The sequence below is a fragment of the Schistocerca piceifrons genome, chromosome 2, assembly GCF_021461385.2.
Source record: "Schistocerca piceifrons isolate TAMUIC-IGC-003096 chromosome 2, iqSchPice1.1, whole genome shotgun sequence".
Taxonomy (NCBI): domain Eukaryota; kingdom Metazoa; phylum Arthropoda; class Insecta; order Orthoptera; family Acrididae; genus Schistocerca; species Schistocerca piceifrons.
This window is the reverse complement of record NC_060139.1, coordinates 357,763,515-357,789,189: the sequence shown is the minus strand read 5'-3', so window position 1 is coordinate 357,789,189 and position 25,675 is coordinate 357,763,515. Positions and strand designations below refer to the sequence as shown.

General features: G+C 43.0%; 1 protein-coding gene across 3 annotated transcripts in view; it reads left to right on the top strand.

Annotated features, from left to right (window-relative positions):
- The window catches only part of LOC124777517 (sialin-like), a 433,945-nt gene that overhangs the window by 330,373 nt on the left and 77,897 nt on the right, over positions 1-25,675 (top strand). Inside the window, exon 1 of one of the 3 annotated variants that reach the window (XM_047252964.1) lies at positions 19,534-19,980. The exons of the other annotated variants lie outside the window; for them this stretch is intronic. The gene's annotated coding sequence lies outside the window, so the exon portion shown is untranslated. Of the gene's footprint in view, positions 1-19,533; positions 19,981-25,675 lie in introns of those variants that run through there. 3 annotated transcript variants of the gene reach the window in all.

Sequence of the window (25,675 nt, the reverse complement as noted above, 5' to 3'; positions counted from 1 at the left end):
AGCGGTTCGGCGCTGCAGTCCGGAACCGCGGGACTGCTACGGTCGCAGGTTCGAATCCGGCCTCGGGCATGGGTGTGTGTGATGTCATTAGGTTAGTTAGGTTTAAGTAGTTCGAAGTTCTAGGGGACTTATGACCTAAGATGTTGGGTCCCATGGTGCTCAGAGCCATTTGACCCTTACAAGCTTTTCAGACTGTTTCTGACCACGTTGTAGACGCACATAACCGCCACATTCCTAGCGCAACAGCTTCACCTGAGTACGTGTAGATGCTTCAACCTTTCGAAAACTGTTCTGACTTAAGATGACGTAAAGTGCATGAAATATCATATACCGTTGCAGCGATTGCCGCCAACTCTTTGACCACAGTCAAGGGCCGTCGTCACATAGTTCCCCCGTCGAAGAATGTGATTAATGCTAAAGATAATAGATTTGATTCTCTTCAGTCCATGGAATATCTAATTTCGAGGAAATGCTGCTCCTTTAAAACAATACTTTGTTTTGATGGTAGATATACATAAAGTAGCTGAATGAAAATATTTTTGTAGTGAGCAAAGTTTAATTTGATTGCAAATCATGTTTTCGAAAAACTGCATCTAGCAGGCGGTACAGGAACGTGGGGCTACATTTTTAATTATTGATACGCAGCGGAATTGCATAAAAGCGCTGTATTAAACTACCGTGTGTAGTCACTCTGTGGGACATGATTTTTTCCTTTGTTCTCGGATGGTATTTTGTAGATAAATCAACCATCCGCGGAATTAAATGACTATGAAAACTGCCGAATACTTAGTGAAAAGTAGTCTGAATTGCCCATAGACTAGTTGGCATTAATACTCCTATTCCAATTTGGCGGTAGGCTACTTAGCAACTATATCACTGAACACTGATTTGAGAAAACGACTCCCGGCTTCGTAACCAGAAGTGCTACTACTTTTCGAAAAAGTATTCTGTTACTTCCATTTGAAACTTATAGCAATATTTATTCTACAGAAATAATCAGCTATTGAAAATTCACTCGACATCCATATTATTTTGCCTGACAGTCCTCTACCTAAGCATTCCATCCTGCGATCCTGCACCTAAATATTGTCGATCCCGGTTACTCTTCTACATATTAGATCGCAGTCGGATTCATTTTGGACTTAGCTGGACCTATTGCTTCTGTTTGTTGCTACATTCAATCCTCATCCTGGACAGTCTAATCCGTATTTCCGATATACGTTCCATGCCGTCGAAGATTTCGCTACTCTCTAGTAGCGGTTTCAACCAACTCTGTTTGTGGGAGAGACGTATGTTCTGCGACTTTACTGCGAATAGTCCGGCGGTTGACGACTAACAAGTTGAGATTCCGATCAGTGGAAATAATATTTATCTACTACTTCTTCTTCTACTGCGGGTCTCTACACTGATTAATGTACAATCGTGATTTATATTGTGTCTGGGTATAAAAATGTATCACCATTAAAAAAAAGGCACTGTGGAATTCTTTCCTAGACGGATAAAGGAAGTACCATCACATTGAACGGGATACACTGATTAATGTACAATCGTGATTTATGTTGTGTCTGGGTATAAAAATGTATCACTATTAGGAAGTCACTCTTTCCAGATATGACTGCATCCGTTCACCGTCGAGTCCAGTGGAAGAGATGATGTATATTCTCGTGGGGCCCTGTTTGCAGACTTCAGCCTAGCGAGCTAAATAACTATGTACACCATACACGATTTGTGCTTCGTACTGGAAGAGTTGCAGGGGTGGTGGTGCGACTTGTCATTACGTTTCATGCTTGCCAACATGGAAACACAGGCAGAGACTGTTGCGAGCAGAAATGATAAACTGCAATATCTACTGAACTAGGCAGTGTATATACTTAAACGGTATAAATTTTCAGTTGCACGTGACGGACTTAATGACTGAACAGCTTGTTCGGAAGAAACGGCTAGTATGTGATAGCTGGCTAGCAGCCACCTTACTCGCCTCCATCGGCGCGATTTCTCGTGTAGCGCATTCAGCAGCACCAGTTTTACTTTCAAAACATTGCATTCAGCACTAAATGTTAATCACTGTCAGTTACTATATTTACAAAGAAACTTAGATTGTTCTGTCGTGAGAAAATCCACTGCTAACTGGACATTAAGCACAGAGATAACGAGAGAACACGGCAGATTGCGATGGAGCTGGCAATTGTTTGATGTTATATTGTCGGAAATAGCTGTTCCACTGCTTTCAGATATCAGATCACTTTGTGACTTGCCTGCACGTGAATGGAACCGCACATAAGCGGTTTCCGAGAATCAATGGGGATCGTAGCCTCGACGAATTACGACCGCTGACAGTTGTTCTTGCCAAGGTCGTAGTGCAAGGAGTTTATTGCTTGCGTGCACCACCTTACTTCCATACTCTTCGATCATCTGGTCCCGAACCGTGGAGATTTCTTAGAACAGCTGTCGTATAATACGACACGCAATGTTCCGGTACAAGCACTACCAGTTTTCCCTTTCGGAACAGCGGCTGCTCGTAACAAGTGTAGCATGAATGTTGCCGTCCGAGCAGCCGAGGTGGCTCAGAGGAAAGGGACAGGGCTCGTATTCGTGTGGAGAGCTGATCATATCCCCGTCCTACGATGCAGATTTAGGATTTCTGTGATTTCCCTAGATCGCTAAAGGCGGATGCCGGAATAGTTCGCCGGTCGGTGTGATGGCTGTATTCATTCCAAGTTGATTTCTGAAGGAATCGTAAGTTGGTTTTTGAATGCGTGCATAGCATACGTGTGTCTGCCAGGGGAATCCCCGTCGCATCTAGAAATAAAAAAAATCCCTGCAGACAAAAGGGGACGGGGCGATACGTGCTGAACCGAATACCCAAATGGGTAAATGCCAATCGCTGTTTGTTTACATGGTTTATTGGGTGTGCGAATGATCAGCGTTGTTATAATTATCAGTGAAATCCAAAGATTCAGAGTACCCGAAAGGAAATAATCGACTAGCAGGAATAACAGATAAGAAATATTACGTATTATCTTCTCGGTGTATCCAAGAAAATGAAATGTTGACAGAATTTTTTTTTTTTTTTTTTGCTAGGTAGCTACACTACCAGTAGTACATACCCGGTTAGCAGCCACTGTAAGCACTTTTCTCGTAACAGCGCGGAAAATGCGTTATACGAAAGCTTAGTAACGCTTAACCGGAGAATAAACGTGAGATAACTGTGCCTGTGATTCTGGCAGGGTTAGTGAAATTAACTGGAGGATAAGTTTTGACAATGGCAGGAATAGTTACAGACTTAATGATGAGAAGATTGATTGTTAGAATGAGGAAAGAGCAGAAATGGGGATATCACACAAATTAAATGGAAGAATATGACGATTCCAGATTTATATAACTTTTCGCACTACTACTTTTCGATCTTATGCTTGAGAAACTGGAGCGTATGAATGAAATGTGAAACTATTTCCTAACATAAAACTTTTTGCTTGTAGCAGGCCTCATAGGCATTTGCTATTGTTACTTAGTGAATTATGTTCTTTCGCGTTATTTATGTAAATGAGGTACATAAAAATGACCATTCGTGCCAAAACAGGCCCGCTTATTTGGTGCACCCTACAACTGCTGCAACATTACAAAGGTCTGCGAGTATTTCGTTTTATCCAGCAGACAGTGACAAAATAGACGTAATGGAGAAACCACAGCAGTGTTGGGTACTATTCGTATTAACAGCTTTTTCAGTATTAGAGAAAGACATATTGTTTTTTCATGCAGCAAAAGAGAAAGTTATTAGCTAGTGGGCAATAAAGAGTGCAAATTTTCTGAAGAGTTCTTAATTTCCCGGTCACAAATAATCCCACTCAGTATTAATTGTGAATTCTTTTTTTTAAGGGCGGCAGGATGTCATACCGGCCGATTGGGAGCAGGAGAGACAACACTGGACATTTTAATTTCCACTGTCCTGAATATAGGTTTGATACCTTTCATTACAAAGTATACATGTTTGAATTCCACAGAACGAAATACAGTGACGTGCGATACAAGAATGCTGTGTGAAGAAGCGTGGCACTGCACTTGGGCACACTAAAAACCGGATAACATGTCTTACATTTCCTCGAACAAATATGTTTTATGTATCATACTCTTCAGAAAGATAAAATGAACATATTTTTAAAAAACAGATTTTTTTCAAATTTTTGACGTCCTATCTCAAACGCTCGAGCGGGGAGGGGGGCGCCACTATCAAGTTTCTGCCCCGGTTGGGAAATATCGTAGATCCGGGCTGATCACACCCACATAACGTTCTGAGCTGAGTGCATGTGCATTCTTTCTAAAGCATTCCCAAACCTACCGATAAATTCCAGAATGAGATTTTCACTCTGCAGCGGAGCGTGCGCTGATATGAAACTTCCTGGCAGATTAAAACTGTGTGCCAAACCGAGACTCGAACTCGGGACCTTTGCCTTTCGCGGGAAAGTGCTCTACCAACTGAGATACCCAAGCACGACTCACGCCCTCTCCTCACAGCTTTACTTCTGTCAGTACATTGTCTCCTACCTTCTAATCTTTACAGAAGCTCTCCTGCGAACCTTGCAGAACTTGCACTCCTGAAAGAAAGGATATTGCGGAGACATGAATTAGCCACAGCCTGGGGGATGTTTCCAGAATGTGATCTTCATTCTGCAGCGGAGTGTGCGCTGATATGAAACTTCCTGGCAGATTAAAGGTAGGAGACGATGTACTGGCAGAAGTAAAGCTGTGAGGACGGCGTGAATCGTGCTTGGGTAGCTCAATTGGTAGAGCACTTGCCCGCGAAAGGCAAAGGTTTCGAGTTCGACTCTCGGTCTGGCACACAGTTTTAATCTGCCAGGAAGTGCTGGTAAATTAGTTTTCAAATCAGCCTTTGGTCAGCATCTAACGACTGTGACGTCCATCACACACAATTATTCTAGTGTCATCGAGCACTGCGGCTGAATATAACGTTGTTCGTCGCCTTTATTTAAGCAGAACTGACGCTACACTTTCCTCGTCACTGACAGTTGCCAGTGTTGCGTACGTGTACGAAGATTGAGGCCAAGGTGTGTGGTGGTCCGCGTAAGCGAAGGGCATTGTCTCCTGCGCGTAACAGGCCGCAGCCAATATGGCCACTATCTGGAAGTCGGTGCGCCGCTGCGACAGCTCAAGGCAGACGCGTGCGTAGTTTTCGGTCAGCTTGTAACATGCAAGCTGCTTTGATGACACACTATGATCAGCTTCACGGCAACATGCGAATAGTTAGGATTACGGAACTGCACATTACACACTACGTGAAGTATGAAATACACTGAAATACTTGTACAGTATTGTAAACAGTGGAATACGAGAAAGGGAGTAGGTTGCCCTGCAGCTGAACTGAACGACAGACAACATCTAAATGAAAAATGGTCCCGCACCACAAAAAAGTGACAGATATGGAAAATCAATATAAAGGAAGTAAAAAAATGGTTCAATTGGCTCTAAGCACTCTGAGGTCATCAGTCCCCTAGAACTTAGAACTACTTAAACCTAACTAACCTAAGGACATCACACACATCCATGCCCGAGGCAGAATTCTAACCTGCGACAGTAGCGGTCGTTCGATTCCAGACTGATGCGCCTAGAACCGCTCGGCCACAGCGGCTGGATAAGGTAGTCCCAACTGGCACTGCTATCTGATGTAAATTTTGATGTGACAACAAAAAGATTCAGATGGAGATTCATTGATTCCAAAGCTTCTGAAAAATCACTCGAAATACTTATTCTAAAAATATAAGCCCAATTGTACATTTTTAATGGAACTTCTTTTTTCCTGGCAGCAGAATGAGACGAATTATGTGATATCTCGTTTGTAGCTCTGATTAAAAATTGTTGAGTAAAAACGCACGTTATGTGCGAAGTTCTGTGGTTTGCCGTTCGAATTCCACGCCACCTACAAATTTACACGACTCTCCACGAAAACTAGCAGCACCGACAAAAGCATACGTAGTGTTGTCGTTGTTGACGGAAAGTGGTGTAAACATCCGGGCGATGCGCCATTAAAATGGTGGCGACAACAGCTCAGAAATCCCCATATTCAGTGTGTTTTTACCCCGTAACTTCTTGCCACACCTACAAAAGAATTACACCAGTTATTTCATCTCATATATATCTGCTATTCTGGCGGAACAAAATGCCATAATGCCGTTTTAAAAATTCTAGTGACCAATGCAGTTTTAGAGTTTGTCATTGAAGTTACTTTCATTAGCGTAAGGGCAGGCCGGAGTGGCCGTGCGGTTCTAGGCGCTAGAGTCAGGAACCGAGCGACCGCTACGGTCGCAGGTTCGAATCTTGCCTCGGGCATGGATGTGTGTGATGTCCTTGTTCTAAGTTCTAAGCGACTGATGACCTCAGAAGTTAAGTCGCATAGTGCTCAGAGCCATTTGAGCCATTAGCGTAAGCGTGTAGAGAATTTGGAGCCAAACAATCATTTAATCATTTTTTTGCCACATTAAAAGGAACAAAGCTCTTCCAGATGCGAAAGCTTGATGGAACACTGTGTACATCGAACAAATACGTCGAACAAAGAATTACGAAGTAGTTTAACATGGTAGAAGTTAAGCCAGTTCACACACGCTACAAAAGTGTCGCCACAGCTAGTCACATACAGTAGTTGCACATGTGAACTCCCAGAGTTCAGTGGCGCAACTTGAGAAGCAACTTTTGTCATGCCACAAGAAGTTCCACTTGGTCGTACTTTGTTACGCCACTTTCCTTCGACCATTGCTCCCTCGTGGCTATATTTTGAAACACGAGCATTTTGTCGCAGTTATCGTGGAATAAATGCTGCTGTACACCGTTCGATTTCAGCGTGTTTTCAATTTATTACTGAAAAAAGTCAAAATAGTGGTCGGCAGGTACACTTTTGCAGCTTCTGGAACTACAAGAACAACAGCGTATGTTTAATTTTCTGTAGCCATGTATGTGTGTATGTCACACTCGCACAAACACAATATTTGAAAACCTGTGATGTATCCCACAGTCCTAAAATTTTTTTGAGTGATTAAGTAAATACACTTAATACGAGTAACAGAAAAAGACTTGCAGCAATGCTTCCAACGACGGAAAATTCGCATGGAGTGGTGCAGGGATCACTGGGGGAACATTGAAGGGAACAACATTTCAGTTGCGTACGTTACTTCAATAGAGTTAGAGCGTGAGTCCGGTTTCTTTATTGCTGCACCTCGTAAATACCATCTGCAGAAACGCCACTCTTCCAAGATTTTAGGATCTTATTGTACTCGTTGATGTAGGCATTTCGAATAACTAATTTTTAATTTAATAGGTGCCTTAACACACTCAGAGGCTATTTCTTGCATATAATCCAAAATTTATTCAGTGCTTGTTCTCACAAATCACGAAGTTCTTTCGACTCGTTCTTTTTAGTTGCATACGAGTGCATGTCAGCTGTTAGTTTGCTTTTTCGTCTTAGAGTGTTATTTCTTTCATAAATATGTTTGTCGTCCCTGATATATCGCTACACGAAATTTATTTCCGTGTCCAACATCTGGGCTTCATCTTCCTTGTATTTAACTCTTGTCACCGTTCTAATGCCATAACCTGCACCGTAACATTAATACCCGACCACGGGGAAGATCAGTTTGGATTCCGTAAGGTGAGGTAATACTGACCCTACGACTTACCTTAGAACCTAGATTAAGAAAAGGCAAACCTACGTTTCTAGCATTTGTAGACTTAGAGAAATCTTTTGACAATGTTGACTGGAATACTCTCTTTCAAATTCTGAAGGTGGCAGGGGTAAAATACAGGGAGCGAAAGGCTATTTACAATTTGTACAGAAACCAGACGGCAGTTATAAGAGTCGAGGGGCTTGAAAGGGAAGCGGTGGTTGGGAAGGGAGTGAGGCAGGGTTGTAGCCTCTCCCTGATGTTATTCAATCTGTATATTGAGCAAGCAATAAAGGAAATAAATGAAAAATTCGGAGTAGGTATTAAAATCCATGGAGAAGAAATAAAAACTTTGAGGTTCGCCGATGACATTATAATTCTGTCAGAGACAGCAAGGGACTTGGAAGAGCAGTTGAACGGAATGGACAGTGTCTTGAAAGGAGGATATAAGATGAACATCAACGAAAGCAAAACGAGGATAATGGAATGTAGTCGAATAAAGTCGGGTGATGCTGAGGGAATTAGATTAGGAAATGAGACAAAGTAGTAAAGGAGTTTTGCTGTTTGGGGAGCAAAATAACTGATGATGGTCGAAGTAGAGAGGATATAAAAGGTAGACTGGCAATGGCAAGGAAAGCGTTTCTGAAGAAGAGGAATTTGTTAACATCGAGTATAGATTTAAGTGTCAGGAAGTCGTTTCTGAAAGTATTTGTATGGAGTCTAGTCATGTATGGAAGTGAAACATGGACGATAAATAGTTTGGACAGGAAGAGAAGAGAAGCTTTCGAAATGTGGTGCTAGAGAAGAATGCTGAAGATTAGATGGGTAGATGACGTAACTAATGAGGAGGTGTTGAAGAGAATAGGGGAGAAGAGGAGTTTGTGGCACAACTTGACAAGAAGAAGGGATCGGTTGGTAGGACATGTTCTGAAACATCAAGGGATCAGTAATTTAGTATTGGAGGGCAGCGTGGAGGGTAAAAATCGTAGAGAGAGACCAAGAGATGAATACACTAAGCAGATTCAGAAGGATATAGGTTGCAGTAGGTACTGGGATATGAAGAAACTTGCTCGGATAGAGTAGCATGGAGAGCTGCATTAAACCAGTCTCAGGACTGAAGACCACAACAACAACAACAACAACAAGAACAACAACATTAGAACCAACCCATATGATTTCAGTTGCTTAGAGCTGTGCAACTACGTAGAATTTGTGGCGTCCTGTGTGAACGGTAGCTCTCGGTGCCAATACACACAGCCACAAGTTGTGACATAACATTAGTTACGTGTGTGAACCTGGCCTTACTCTGTAATGCGCCACCCTTTGGACAAATCGAGCTTACCTTTCCAGGAGAGCCGTACCACTTTAGAACAGGAGAGCGCCGTGTTTGTGGGCGGCTTTCGCCACACTGCCGCGGCACCGCTTGGCTTCCAGAGAATCTGACGCTTAGGCGGCGTGTGGCGCCCACGGCACGCACGGCCCTAGGGGCGAGTCGGCTGTTGTCTGGCGGAGCACGTAGTCTGCTTCAGCGTCGCCACATTGCACCGTGTTTAGTTTCACTTCGGTGATTTCGTGTCTTGCCGTGTATGTAATTGTGAGCGTTATCTGTTAGCAACTCGATCATTGCACCAGACAACAAGAATCCTGTGTTTCACGTTTGGAAATGGTAGGATTAAACGACGGCTTTCTGGTGTCGCTTTATTTTGGTCACAAATGATTGCAGAAAGTTTTTACGAACTAGTGCACTTAGTTTACTCGACACAAGAGGAACCACGAAACAAATTATTATTATTATTATTATTATTCTTTCCTGTCTCAGACATTATGTCTGGTTAAAAATGCAAAGTGACGCGGACCTTGATCAAGCGTGACTTCCTTTTAACTGTACGGTATATGTTACATTGCATTTAGGAACTTTCGGGTAATTGAACATGTATCAATAATTACAGATTTCTGTAGTTGTATATATACGTTTGGATGTAGCTGTATTGCGTTGATGTACTGGTAGATATTGTGTGGTATGACTGCTGTAGTTGATAGTATAATTGGTATAATGTCAACTTTATCCTGATGCCACATGTCCTTGACTTCCTCAGCCAGTTGGATGTTTTTTTCATTTTTTTCTCCTGTTTTCTTCTGTATATTTGTTGTATTGGGTATGGATGTTTCGATTAGTTGTGTTAATTTCTTCTTTTCATTGGTGAGCATGATGTCAGGTTTGTTATGTGGTGTTGTTTTATCTGTTATAATGGTTCTGTTCCAGTATAATTTGTATTCATCATTCTCCAGTACATTTCGTGGTGCATACTTGTGTGTGGGAACGTGTTGTTTTATTAGTTTATGTTGTATGGCAAGTTGTTGATGTATTATTTTTGCTACAATGTCATATCTTCTGGTGTATTCTGTATTTGCTAGTATTGTACATCCGCTTGTGATGTGATCTACTCTTTCTATTTGTTGTTTGCAAAGTCTGCATTTATCTGTTGTGGGTGGTACTGGGATCTTTAATAATATTCTTGCTGTAATATCTGGTGTTTATTGTTTGATCCTGTATTGCAATCATGAATCCTTCCGTCTCACTGTATATCTTGATCGATGTGTGGCTGTGCTAGATGATACGGGTGCTTGCCATGTAGTGTTTTCTTTTTCCAATTTACTTTCTTCGTATCTGTTGATGTTATGTGATCTAAAGGGTTGTAGAAGTGGTTATGAAATTGCAATGGTGTAGCCGATGTATTTATATGAGTGATTGCTATGTGTATTTTGCTAGTTTCTGCTCGTTCTATAAAGAATTTTCTTAAATTGTCTACCTGTCCATAATGTAAGTTTTTTATGTCGATAAATCCCCTTCCTCCTTCCTTCCTGCTTAACGTGAATCTTTCTGTTGCTGAATGTATGTGATGTATTCTATATTTGTGGCATTGTGATCGTGTAAGTGTATTGAGTGCTTCTAGGTCTGTGTTACTCCATTTCACTACTCCAAATGAATAGGTCAATATTGGTATAGCATAAGTATTTATAGCTGTTGTCTTGTTTCTTGCTGTCAATTCTGGTTTTTTTTTTTTGTTAGTCTTTGTCTATATTTTTCTTTTAGTTCTTCTTTAATATTTGTATTATCTATTCCTATTTTTTGTCTGTATCCTAGATATTTATAGGCATATCTTTTTTTCCGTCGCTTCTATGCAGTCACTGTGGTTATCCAATATGTAATCTTCTTGTTTAGTGTGTTTTCCCTTGACTATGCTATTTTTCGTACATTTGTCTGTTCCAAAAGCCATGGCTGGCTCTGAGCACCATGCGACTTAACTTCTGTATTATTTAGCATGTTGGATAGTGGGTTCAGAGCAAGGCAGAACCAGAAAGGACTTAATGAGTCTCCTTGGTATATTATTATTATTATTGCTACTTTGCTGAGTAAGACCAGCTCAGTTCTAATCCAACTCAGTGAACTTCGGGGACAACACTGAAATGCCGCTATGCTATCACTAGGTAAGTCCCAACGATGACAGTTTGTTGCTGCCCATCCCCCTGCTTGTTATGAGTATAAGACGTTTATCTGTATCGTGTGGATGGCAGCAAGGAGCGCTTGTGCAGTATACTGTTATCTTTGTACTGCTGAAGATAAGTATACAATTAATAGAAAAGGGACGGCGAAACTATGATACCGGCTCATAGCGTGCTCAGCCCAAATAGTAGATTATGGTCTCCAACGGAGACGCATGAACTTGGGTTGGAAAAGGATGAAAAACGATATTAGCCGTGTCCTTTTTAAAGGAACCATCGCGGCGTTCGCTTTAAGCGATGGAACGAAGCCGTGGGAAACCTAAATATACATCGCCGGACGGAGATCATAATGGCAGTCCTCCAGAGTGCTTGTCCGGTGTATTGCCACTGCGCCAGCTAGCTCGGTTAGCTACAGCGTGCCTACCAGTTTAGTGTTCACGTCAGACGTACTGAACACCATCAGCAGCGTCTTAAACCTACACTCCACGAGATAACATGTCTTACATTTCCTCGAACAAATATGTTTTATATATCATACTCTTCAGAAAGATAAAATAAACATATTTTTGAAAAACAGATTTTTTTATAAATTTTTGGCATCCTATCTCAAACACTCGAGGGGGGAGGGGGGCGCCACTATCAAGTTTCTGCCCCAGTTCGGAAATAACATAAATCCGGGCTGATCATACCCACATAACATTCTGAGTTGAGTGCATGTGCATCCTTTTCAAAATATTTCCAAACTTAATGATAAATTTGCTTTCGCAACAGCCTTTAGTCAGCATCCAACGACTGTGACGTCCACCTCACGCAATTATTCTAGTGTCATCGAGTTTGGTTTGAGATCGAGCCCAAGATGCTGGCGCGTGATCTCATTATGAACTTACACTGTGACAGAAGTCATGGGCAGCATACTAATATCCTGTCGGACTTCCTTTTGCCCGGCGTAGTGCAGCGACTTGTCGTGGCGTGGCTTCAACAAGTCCATTGGAAATCCCCAGCAGAAATATTGATCAGTAGTGCCCCTAAAGCCGTCCATAATTGCGAAAGTGTTGCCGGTGCAGGATTTTGTGCACGAACTGACTTCTCGATTATGTCCTATAATAATTCTGTGAGATTCATATCGGGCGATCTGGGTGGCCAAATCATTCGCTCGAACTGTTAAGAATGTTCTTCAAATCAATCGCGAACAATTGTGACCTGGTGAGATGGCGCATTGTCATTCATAAAAATCCCATCGTTGTTTGCGAACATGAAGCCCATGAATGGTTGAAAATGCTCTCAGAGTAGCCGAACATAACCATTTTCAGCCGTTGACGGTTCAATTGGACCAGAGCACCCAGTCCATTCTATGGAAACACAGACCACGCTGTTATGGAACCACCGCCAGCTTGCACAGTATCTTGTTGATAACTTGGTTCCATGGCTTAGTGGGGTCTGCGCCACACTCGAACCCTGCCATCGGCTCTTACCAACTAAAATTGGGACTCATCTGACTGGGCCAACAGTAGTCCAGCGTCCAGCCGACATGATCATGAGCTCAGGAGAGCGCTGCAGCTGCCTTAATGCTGTTAGCAAAGGCACTCGTGTCGGTCGTCTACTGCCGTAGTCCAATAACGGCAGATTTCGTCGCACTGTCCTAAGGGACACGTTCGTCATAAGTCCCAACTGATTTTTGCGGTTATTTCACGCAGTGTTGCTTGTCTGTTAGCACTGATAACTCTACGCTGCTCTCAGTCGTGAAGTGAATGCCGTCGGCCACTGCGTTGTCCGTGGTGAGAGGTAATGCCTGCAATTTGGTTTTCGTGGCATACTCATGACACTGTGGGTCTGGGAATATAGAATTTCTTAACGATTTCCGAAATATAATGTCCCATGCGTTCAAAGTTCCCGTTGTGTGGCCATAATCACGTCGAAAACCTTTACATATGAATATAATGTCACAGCGCGTTTCCGATAGCGGGCAGGGGAGGCTAAGTGCAGTGATATCGTGGATGGGTAGTTTATAAGATTAAAGATAATGTAAATACATTGAAGTAAAAGTTACAAAACTTTACTTGACGTAGGTCAGGCGGAGTAGACATTAGTGTTACCACCACTGTTTGTAACACATCAAAGTTATGGTGGACATAAATTGCGTTCACTTTCCTACAACAGTACACAGAGGTATCGCATATTGGATAATTTATTTATGATAATCACGTATTAGCCTGTCTGGTAGCCCATTGTAGTACGGAAGTAAGTGTCTTCGTTTCTCTGTAAAACCGATTCGTAGTAAAGCCAAAATACACTCATGCTCATAAATTAAGGATAATTGCAGAATGTGGTGCCACACAACGTGGCACTACACAAAACTGGCGCTAATAGCATAGACACATAAGGAACACACGCGACAAAGATCTGTAAGTCCACTGTATTGGCGATGAGTAGCACACATGTGCTACAAAACGCCACTGTTTCCTGCACATGTACCCTGACAACAATATCTGGTATGATCATCACGCACACCTACACAGGCCGCACAACGGGTTGGCATACTCTGGATAAGATGATCGAGCAGCTGCTGGGGTATAGCCTCCCATTCTGTACCAGTGCCTGTCGGAGCTCCTGAAGTGTCGTAGGGGTTTGAAGACATGCAGCGAAACGCCGACCGAGAGCATCGCAGACGTGCTCGATGGGGTTTAGGTCTGGAGAACAGGCAGGCCACTCCATTCGCCTGATATCATCTGTTTCAAGGTACTCCTCCACGACGGCAGCTCGGTGGGGCCATGCGTTATCATCCATCAGGAGGAAGGTGGGACCCAGTGTACCCCTGAAAAGGCGGTGCAAAATGACGTCTCGGTACACCTGACCTGTTACAGTTCCTCTGTCAAAGACATACACCAATCATAATCCCACCTCACACCATCAAACCACGACCTCCATATAGTTCCCTTTCAAGGACATTAAGGGGTTGGTATCTGATTCCTGGTTCACGCCAGATGAAAACCCGGCGAGAATCACTGTTCAGACTATACCTGGACTCGTCCGTAAACATAAACTGGGACCATTGTTCCAGTGACCACGCACTGTGTTCTTGACACCAGTTTTTACGGGCTCTGCTGTGAACAGGGGTCAGTGGAATGCACCTTACAGGTCTCTGGCCCAATAAGCCATGTCCGTCCAGTCGTCTGTAGACTGTGTGTCTGGAGACAACTGTTTCAGTGGCTGCGATAAGTTCCCGAGCAATGCTACCTGCAGTGCTCCCTGGCCGTCTGCGGGAACTGATGGTGAGATATCGGTCTTCTTGTAGTGTTGTACACTGTGGATGTCCCGTACTGTAGCGCCTGGACACGTTTCCTGTCTGCTGGAATCGTTGCCATAATCGTGAAATCACACTTTGTGGCACACGGAGGGCCCGTGCTACGACCTGCTGTGTTTGACCATCCTCCAGTCGCCCTAGTATTCTACCCCTCATAACGTCATTCATATGTGTTCTTTGAGCCATTTTCAAGACACAGTCACCATTAGCACGTCTGAAAACGTCTGCACACTTACTCGCTGCACCGTACTCTGACATGCACCAACACACCTCTGCGTATGTGGACTGCTGCCAGCGCCACCGTGCGACGGCTGCAGGCCAAATGCACCGCATGATCATACCCCGAGGTGATTTAAACCCGCAAACTGCCAACCAGAGCGTTGTTTCACCATGTAACACCATTATCCTTAATTTTTGAGCATAAGTGTAGTTTCGTTCGTAGTAGGGAAGACAGGTACATGTAATTAACATAACTCTTATCGAGTCGGTGTGCTGGCTAGCTGTGGAGGCTGATCACGCCCTCTTTGAAAACCCATATTTGTGTATCCTACATTCAACGTCCCTGGCAACGCGCAAAGAACGACCTCTCTCGATGCGCATGTTTTCCGCGTCGTGCTGACAAGACGCTTTTCACTTGTTTTTTTGTTGATGTCGAGGTCATGTTCCCCACAGTGCGTGTTTGTCCAGTGCCATGTTAGCAGCCGTGAATTCATGCGTATTCTACAGCTTCCGTGCGCGTGTTCTAATCCTGTTATTTATTTTGTGCGAAATTAATCGGTCTTCAGAACTGTCTCCTAAGGATCTGTAGATCATGCGAATTTTAGTTTTGGTTTGAAATTATAGGTGACTGCTAGTAGGTTACACTGAACAGATTTGATGGATCTACGTGAAGAGTGAAGCTAGAGCAAAGAAGTTGCGTCAACCCATTCGTCTACAATAGTTACTGCGGAAACGAAAGGGCAGACTACCAGACTAAAACGTTGCTGCGTCTACTTCCCATCGGCATTCCCCGACCATACAGTGATTTTCACATTACACTCGCCAACAAATAAAAAACGTAATGGACAGTTTTAGTGTATGTGGACATTACTACATCACCTACTACTACTTCTGTTACTATTTTTGTTGTTGTTGGGTGGCTCAATGGCCTGGTACAAGTTGGTTGGTTTTGTTGATTTGGGGAAGGGAACCAAACAGCGAGGTCATCGGTCCCATCGCATTAAGGAATGATGGGGGAAGGAAAGCGGCCGTGCCCTTTCAAAGGAACCGTCCCGGCATTTGCCTGAAGCGGTACAAGTCTTTCAATTGAGTGCCACTTCGGCGACCTGCGTGCTCCTAACCTACTGTAGTTGTTCAACCAAGTGAAGAGGACCTACTATTAACGTGAAATCAGGCACATAGTTTCGGGCGATTCAGCAAGAGATACTACGCTACCCTAGGTTTCTCAACTCGGCGTTCACGAGAAAATAAATTGTTACTATTAACAGACTACGAGCAGCTCACATGAATGCTAATAAAAAGAGACATCTGGTAAACGTAATACGCCCTCCAGGCTATGATTGCTGTCTCTTTGTTGAGGACATAGTGCAGAAACTAATAGATTGTGGTAAATACGAGTACAATCATCCAACAACAATTACTGTGTACAATATTTTTAAAATTAAAGGTTGTTTTTCTCGTAGAGTGATTCTTAGTTCCATGGATAGATCCATTGCCAAATGTATTTGCCATTTCATCTGTCTTAGTGAAAGAAAACCTTAAAATATGAGAAACTGTTTCATGTTTTATGTATATGAGTGCATTTCATGTTAAAAATTTGTGCCTTTTATTTTAAGAGTTTCGTCAAACTAATGTGCTTCGTAGGCTAATTATCTCGCAAAGTTGTTTTATATTTTTTAACAAGACATTCCAATGTCTTGTTTGTGTCTGGTGAAATGTTCAGTCAAATGTTCTGTTTGTATCTGGTGAAATAGTGAAATGCACTTTGCCTGAAACAAACTGAGTAAAAGAAGGAAGAAAATGAAGCTGCAGGACACGGCGGCAGTTGCTTCGCCTCACATCAATATTACTCATTCCACTGTCCCAGCATTCAGACCCAATATTAACCCGCACATTTTCCGTTCTCCTTTCCTGTCAGAGTCTTCCAATATAATTTGAAAAGGAAGGAAGGAATTTCGTCATTAGAGACGAAACATAAGCGCACCTACAATAATAAGATATAGAATAAGGATGAGGAGGGAAATCTACATCTCCTTATACCAGCATTTTATTTTATCTGTCTTATGAGGCCACGGGAAAACTAAATTAGGCAGAATGCTCCCGAATGAGATTCCCAATTTGCTTACCACTGCACCATCACACTTGGTGAAAGTTGACACGGCGTCATGTGTGCTTCTTTTCTGTCGTATTAACAGAGTTACATAGCTACCGCAAGCTGTAGTAGACTAGCATAATTAAGCGTAGACTACCATAGTTTTCCTAGTAGACTCGGGCAGTTACGATTCGATCCGCATTACGTGTACGTCAGGTGTGTTGCATAAGCGTCGGGCGTTACCACAGTCCGATTGCTTTATTTACTTATGCGGTGAGTGTCATCTTAGATTCTCCTAAAAACCAGAAGGGTTTAATCGTCCAGAAACTGATTGTGGATATATAAAGAGTCACGTAACCTACGGAACATGAGTACGCTGCTAGCGTTCTTCAGCATGCATCGTCGTTCGGAAGTATGGAACTTATACAATACAAGTACCATCTAAAACAAGACAGAAGCCACGAGTAAATACTGTGAGACCATATATCATAATGCAGCGCTAATCATCTACGAGATAACCTTCAGACACATTTATCAAATGTGTGGTGCAGGAACCATTACAGAGATCGGGAAAAATTTCGACGGCCACTTCTGAGTTAATTATTGAAATGCCGATGCCTACTATGTGTGTGACCTCACCTGATGAGCGATCTAGTCCCTCGAACGCCACACCATCAGTGTCATTGGGCGCTTCAACAACAATTGAGGACTATTCTTACAAAACGCAACAAGAGCCGTTTACAAAACTTTATAGGAGAGTACTTTTTTGTTTCGTTGATTCAAAAAATAAAATACTAGTCATTCATGTAGATAGGAATTGATAAAGGAATAATTGGAGTTCATCTCTAAGAGTCTCTCTCTATACCTTCGTCACAGACACAAACTAGATGTCCATGAAGTACAGCGTTTCATAAACACTGCACCAAAAGACAGTGATTATCTGTTTTTTGTAGCTCAGATAAAGTTCCGCAGAGGAAGAGCCAGTTTCAAATGATGTCATGTCTGCTCCCATTTTAATCTCGCTTTTCCGTGTACCACTCCTGGTAATTCATCCAAGAAAGCTGCGTTTTTGATACATTAACACATTCCAAGAAATGCCTGTGTCCGAAAGGAAAATACACATGAAAACAGTTCTCCCTTTATTGCGGCATCTTCAGCGTGGAAAATTTTGAGCAGTAAACAGTGACTTTTTCAAGAAGTGTCTGGAGTGAAAAGAATTTTATTTTGAACCTTTAACATTATATAATTCCGTTTAGCCAAGTAGCACGTAATTTTAGGGTTTATTAGCGTATCTCACAAATCGAATCGCTCTTCAGTCTCAGAATAATTTATAATCAGTGCATAAGCTTACTTCAGTCAAATTCTACCAAGGGCTAGAGTGAAATCGTTTTAGAGAGCTAGGCGCAGATGTCGTTTCCTATAGGACGAATTGAGCGGTTTCCCTCGTAACTTAACAGTACTTATCTTCTTCTTTTTCTTCTTCTTCTCATTCTCGTCTGCGTCTTCTTCGGCACAGGATTAAGATTTTAGTTTCTTCCGATTTCACGATTCACTTCATTACGATCGGTCTCTGCTTTGCTGTTCTTTTATAATTGGGTCGAATTGTTAGTATTTGAGACATTCTTCTTTCCTCTGTTTTCATCTGGTTTGCCGACATCTAGTTTAGTGCTGATTTCACGTTTAGTTCCTTCCTTTTCACGTTATTTGCGATGTGATCTAGGAGACTACATATTTGATGTTCCGAACAAAATTTGTTCTTGCTGTCTGACTTAAGTTTCCTTTGGCTTTCTGACTGAGACATGTATGAGAACCATGCAACATTGTAGGGCCAGCCACAACCTTACAAAGTCTAAGTTAGTTTACTTTTGATGTATGCCCAAATACCATTTTATTTTTGTTTCCGAAATAGTTTGGAAACTGCTAATTTTTATTTTTAACTTATGTCACATGCCAAATGTTTTGTGATCTGAATCTTGCACATACGCGTAATTATGTATGAAAATTTTAGATTTTATTCTACCTTTGGCTCTGATCTTTAAATGTAAGAACGCTATGCTGTTCTCATTTTTGGGTGGTAAACATTAGAGTTGATGGAGTCAAAAACTAAGGCAATTTGACATCGAAAGCTGCGCTCCGTCGCCTTCAAACGCATGCGCCAACTGCGATTTGCTCAATGGAGAAGAACGTGACCCCGCCGTTTCCGGAGACGGTGGTCAGGTCAAGGAGGTCTGGAAATGCGGGCGTACGTCAGTGTTTGAATTAACGCCTCCTCGCTGCTCTTTTATAATCTACTTTCCATTTAACATTAGGCCTTAACAATGGATAAATTCTTTTGAATTGTGAATAAAATTACATAATGAACGATATCCTATGTAGAAGACAAGTTAAACACGTGGATGTCGGGACGACGTACCAAATATTTGTCTTGATAAGAAAGGAACAACACAGCAATAGAGATGTTAGTGCAAAAAAAAAAATTTTAATCTGCAGCTAACAGCTCGGTTATTTGAGAAAGTAGACTCTCCCAGAAAGCAGCCGAAAGTCATCAATGAGTAGTACCGTGGCCCACCACAGTGCGTCGCCAAAGGTTCGCTGACGTCAGCCACGAGTATTCTGAGTACAGGGCGCATGCGCGCCAACTCGCTCAATCGCACGTTCGAGCCGCCTCTGCCGCCGTCTGACGTCACGTCCGCCACGATAAGCGCCGATTGCCGAAAGCGGAATGTTGAACAACTCGGCTCCCGGGACAGTAGCGCGCAAAGCGCCCGTAACGGACAGTGAGAATCGGCAAAAATTTGTCCGCACAGTAGTAGGTATTAATCGTTGCCCATTCTCTGCTAAAAGGTGTGATGTTCGATATCTGGCTGCGCGAAGCCGGCAGGTGTGTCGTCCAACGCACACTGACACCCCAAACCAAGATGGTTCGTACACCCGGCAGCCGAAATGCACAGCGGTTTACTGCAGTTGCTCAGACGGGCTGTGCGGCGGAAGGACAACGAGGAGTCGATATCGTATCCGTGGCACAGTGACGAAAACCCACGTTCGATCGATATAAGTTTCTCCTTTGTCGATACTTTAATAATTACGGAACTCGTGGCATATTTAACATCGGGTCTCGCAGTGCCATAAACATTTGCGGCAATTGGTTCATCACTGTGTCTACTGCTCTCGAGTCTTTGCAGTCAGTGGCATCAGCGGTAAGTTTTTACCAGACGAATTTTTTCACCCTTTGCTGCATATTTGTGTTGTGGCTTCTGTCGGTTACATCACACGTTAAACATATTCAAACATAACTGTGCAGTAAGAGACGCAGCGGAGACCCACATACGGATGCTCCTCTATCGTGGAAGTCTTGCTTGTTGCTTATGTGTAATGTGGGCATGACAAATGACCGTCTGACCAAGCGAAAGTGGTCGTAGTTTCCCGTAAAGTGTACACTTACGAAGGCTAGGGAGTTGCCAGCTTCACTGGTCTGGGGGTTCGAATCTCACATCGGGCATAAGGTTGGTTTTTAAAGTACTGTCAGCGGGTGAGTCCAGCAAACATATGCGAATACAATTCGTAGCTATCAGTGTCATTGAACGTCTTGTGCTGTGTCATATGAATTCACAACAGTTATAATTAAATAGGTGCGGTGGACATATTCAAAGATTTGTTACTTAAAGGCAGCAAAGTAGTCATAAGTAAATTTTTAAAAATCTATTGCAATAACACACACAGGCGAGACACGTTGTACGGTTGTTTTATACAAATAAAAGGCTGTAAATGCCTTTCCATAATGTTCTGTGTTGTGGTGTTATAACTTCATAAACAGCCTATCCATAACTCCTTGGCGGCTGATTTCATTTTCTATCATTTAATAGATATGTCTCTGTGTTAACTGTTGCTGATATATAAAAACCAGTTTGTCATGGTAATAGGATACTCGCGCAGCTTCCTCGGCCTGCACACTATCATTATCAAGAGTGCCTTGTTTCTTTTTCTGTTCTTCCTTTTTTATGTTGTTGCTTCACCACCTGTTAAGGTGAGTTGCAATCTTTAAGCGACCACAGGCATCAAATGACAGTTTGCTGCACGGGCTGTGGTACTTTATTCCCAGCACGATAACGCGTAACTTTACAGTAAGACTAGAAGTGAGTTCCGTATTTCGTTCCAGGATTCAACAAATTACACTTTCTCTCATGTGGACATGAAACAGTCATGCGTGGCGTCACAGTAGAAAGTGTTTGCCTTAATAGCTAAAAGACAAAGTTTTTTATATTACTATCAACCATATGTTAGTGCACTGGCATGTCACATATATTAACAACTAACAATAAATGGTGATCGACGCCATAACGGGATCATTTTTAAGTTTACCTCTCCTCCACTGTGTTAAGCTCAGGTGCTTTTACGTCAGTCGAGGAGACGTCTAAACATAACACAAACAGAAATTTAAAAAACAAGTAGCTAGTCAAGCAGAAAGTCAATTTGAATCTTGCAGTCCTACGTAAGTTTCATTACACTTTTTGTTTTTGTCTTTCATACTTCCTCCTAATGCTGTAGTGGATAAATGAAATATACCGCTGTTGATATTACTAGTACTATAACTTTAATGTGGACGAATTGCCATTATTCTCTACTTCTCTATTGCTGGTGGTATTACCAATGTACTTCACTACGATGCAGTGATCTGGCCTGGACGAAATCCACAGACGCGTACGTATTGTCCAGAATTCCAGCCATAGGTCAGCACTGCACAGCCTCTTAGAGAAGAGACTGCAGCAGAGAAAGTCACTGCGGTCTATCGAGCGCTGCCTAGTAAGCCCACCAAAGTATATACAGGGCAATGGCCTCACTAGCGTGTTTCAGGTCAGGCAACATGACACATTATCGAGGAGAAATTTTAGACTCTTATCGCACTCCCGTCACACCGATTTTCGGAAAAACCTATTTGTGTAGAATATGTGAAATTGCAGATAACTAAACCCAGACCAGAATTTGTCAGTTGCTTTAATCAATGTGGCAGTGTCTAAATGACAGGGAAATTTAAATAGAAGTACCGCTAGTTTCAAGAAAGCAATTCCTGTTTACCGGCATTTTTTTAAAAAAACCTATTCGCACATACTGTGAAAATCTGTGTTGGAATGAAACTTTGCAATAGCGTCTATGCAGCAAAGAAAATTCCTCACAGATTAAGAGCATGTCCCGAACTGGGATCTGATCTTCGGCCATGGTCATTTGCCGGCAGTGCTTCTATAGACTGGACTGTTGAGGCTGTAAGCTCTGAATGGGCTGATGATGCATGCTCGAATAACTCTGACAGTAAAACATTGGCCGCGAAAGGCAGACCGATTCTTGGTCAGGCAAACGGCTTTAATCTGCTAAGAAGTTTCGTACTCTACTGTGCACAGATGAGTCCCATCAAATAATCTAGACATTACTGTGCGACTGGCTCTGGAACATTTTGTAGCAGTCAAAACCGCTTCCTGGGATTCAAAACGGAATTACCAATTATCTGTGCAAGACAGGTCAAAGTAACTTCATATGACTGTATTGACCATGTTTATGAAATGTGATCAGGCGCCGTATGCAATAGCAGTAAGATACCATACGGCCCCCACCCATTCTCCCTGTTGCGGTTTGTCTCCTCTTGAAATATCTAGGAAAGCTCACGCCAATAAATTAATCCGCAAGTACTATGCTTTCATTTCCAGATGAGGTTGTGGCATTGTTTCAATTTGCAGCACCGAGCGAGGTGGCGCAGTGGTTAGCACACTGGACTCGCATTCAGGACGACGACGGTGTAATCCCGCGTCCGGCCATCCTGATTTAGGTTTTCCGTGCTTTCCCTAAATCACTCCAGGCAAATGCCGGGATGGTTCCTTTGAAAGGGCACGGCCGTCTTCCTTCCCCTAATCCTATGAGACCGATGACCTCGCTGTTTGGTCTCTTCCCCCAAACAATTCAATCCAATCCAATTTGCAGCAATAAATACATGCACCATTCTCTTACCCAGACTTTCTACTGTGTTCACAGTTATCGCTTGTTCATAAAATTTGAAGATACAGATATATAACTGCCGCTTCATGTGGTGATGAAAAAATGGAAATGAGCGTTTGGCGTCATTGGTCGGGATGCCACTTGCGGGGCAGGTCCGGCCGCCTTGGCGCTGGTCTTATTACATTCGACGTCACATTGGGCGACCTGCGCGCCGGATGGGGACGGAGGCCAACCAGCTCTCTGACCGAACGCCGGCGCACTCGGCTATTGGGGGGGGGGGGGGCGGTGATGGAATGAGTAAAGTCTGTTTTAATGTTACTGGACGCCCTGCATCATTTGAAAAGAGACATAATAGCGACTCATCGAGCTACACTACACGTCTCCAGTCAGCTGCTGTCCAATTTCTTGTGTTGGCTGGATCATAAACGATGTGCAGCTTTGTACCCTACTCCAAATGTTAATTGGTCGGTCGGAAACTGATTGTGAGATGTAATTAAAGTACCAATTCCTAACGAGTTTGAAATAGATTGTCATTGATAAGGGGTGACATTAGTCTCTGGTCCCTGGCGGTTAGCATCTTTTCACGACCACTGTTCTTGAGTCGTGGAACCATTCCTAGTATGCACACTGATACACCAACAAATCTGGAAACTCCACACACGGTGTGGCAATGGGCACGTACAAACATCGAAACTAGAATGAAAATTTCGTTCTGCAACGGAGTGTGCACTGATATGAAACTTCTTGGCAAATTAAAATTGTGTGCCGAACTGAGAATCGAACTCGGGACTTCTGCCTTTCGTGGCAAAGTGCTATCCAGGCACGACTGACGACCCGTCCGCACAGCTTTACTTCCGCCAGTACCTCATCGCCTACTTTGAAAACTTCATAGAAGCTCTCCTGCGAAACATGCTGGACAAGCACTTCTGGAAGAAAGGATATTAGGGAGACAAGGCTTAGCCACAGCATGGGAGATGTTTCCAGAATGAAATTTCCACTCCGCTAAAGCCACGTCTGCGCCGTCCCCTTTCTTCCAGCAGTGTAGTCGTGCAAGTTTCGTAGAATTTCCATGAAATTTTCGAAGCTAGGAGATAAGATACTAGCGAAAGTGGAGCTGTGAGAGCAGATCGTGAGTCGTTCTTGGGTAACTCAGTGAGTAGAGCACTTGCCCGCGAAAGGCAAAGGTCCCGAGTTTGAGTCTCGGTCCGGCACACAGTTTTACTGTGCCTGAAAGTTTCACCATAGCTCCTTTGTGACCTGCAGCCACCTTTCCACTTCGACCCCTCTTACTAAACACACCATATTGTTCAAAAATTGTTGTGTGGTGTATAGGGAGCAGTCAAGAAGATGTCACTTCAAAACGAATTTCAGAAGTGATTTCAGTTTTTGGTTTGCATTTGAAGTTAATTTTACTATATATTAAATTTTTTACATCATTTGGTTGGTGATCAAAGCTTTTCATGGATGAATACTTCGCTCCTTTCTGTGCCACACGACTTGGGTTCCCGGACTGGGTCCCTGCAGAGTCTACCACCGGTATCCAATCGGAACTCGTCAAAAAACACGTTTTTTCCCTACCAGCACATCCCCATTGCAGTCTGATGTTTCTGATTCCTGGACGACAGAAGCCGACGATGTGCTCTTTGCAGTATGGCTAACCTTGGTTCATGCTATCCAGAGGCATCCTTTCCACCACTCCAACCCCCGTCGAACTGATTTGGAAAATATTTCCATAATGTTCTCAAATTACCACAGATATTGTCAGCGGTAGGAGAAAATTACGTTACAAAATTTCCGCCTCGCTCCCTCTTTTTCTCCCTCGTCCTTCTCTCTGTATATATAATCTGTCTGTCTGTCTCTCTCTCTCTCTCTCTCTCTCTATCACACACACACACACACACACACACACACACACACACACACACACACACACATTGTGTGAGGGAAAGCCAAAATTCAGTGACCTCCACACATCGTCATAGTGGTTTTTAGTAGCATTATCTTTCCTATCCTAGCTGTAATATTCCATTATGGATTATTTTCCATTCGCCCTGAGTCTGTGAAAATAAATATTGGGAATTGCTGATAATCTGGAACTCTCGAAAGAGTGTCAACATTGTTTGCAGAATATGTTTGCAAGTAAAATGATTCGAGTCGTTTCTTTTTTTTCCTTCTCCACGCTCGCAGACAAATGACTGGGCACACGAAACGAAAATGTTTATCTTTCCCGTAACCTTGCGCAACGAACCGCAATGCCTTACAGTGCATCCTGTTGCCCTTGGGTCGATTTATTTTCCTAGTGTCGAGTGAGGCAACCCAGCCCAATGTACTCGGGCACGCCACATTGCGTCCGCAATTCTCATGCACCCTATTCGAATTATTGAGCGGTTCCATAGTTTGAGATGTTGCTGTTACTTCCATCCACGGACAAGCACTCTCAGCTACATTTATCCTGTAATGTGTTACATAGTATCGGAAAAATTACGTCGATATTGGAAATTCTTGTTCGCAGACGATTTGAGTTTTTAGTATTACTTTGTGGAGTGGTAAGACACTGGACTCACATTCGGGAAAACAGCGGTTCAGATTCCCGGTCCTGCAATCAATATTTAGGTTTTCCGTGACTTCCTTAAATCGCTTAAGGCCGGAATGCTTTCATTGGAAGGGCACAGCCGATTTCCGCCCCCATCCTGGATTTTATTTCATCTTAAGTGACACCACCGTCAACAGGATGGTAAACCCTACTCATCCCTCTTTCTCGCTCACCGACAGCTGTTTCCTGAAGTGGGTCTGCCATTGCATGCTTGTTTTCCCATCACTGCATGCTCTCCCATTTAAAACCGGATATCACAGTTTAGGGGAGTTGACTCGTCCAGTCCTTGCACTGATATGTAATCACACGCCTATTTA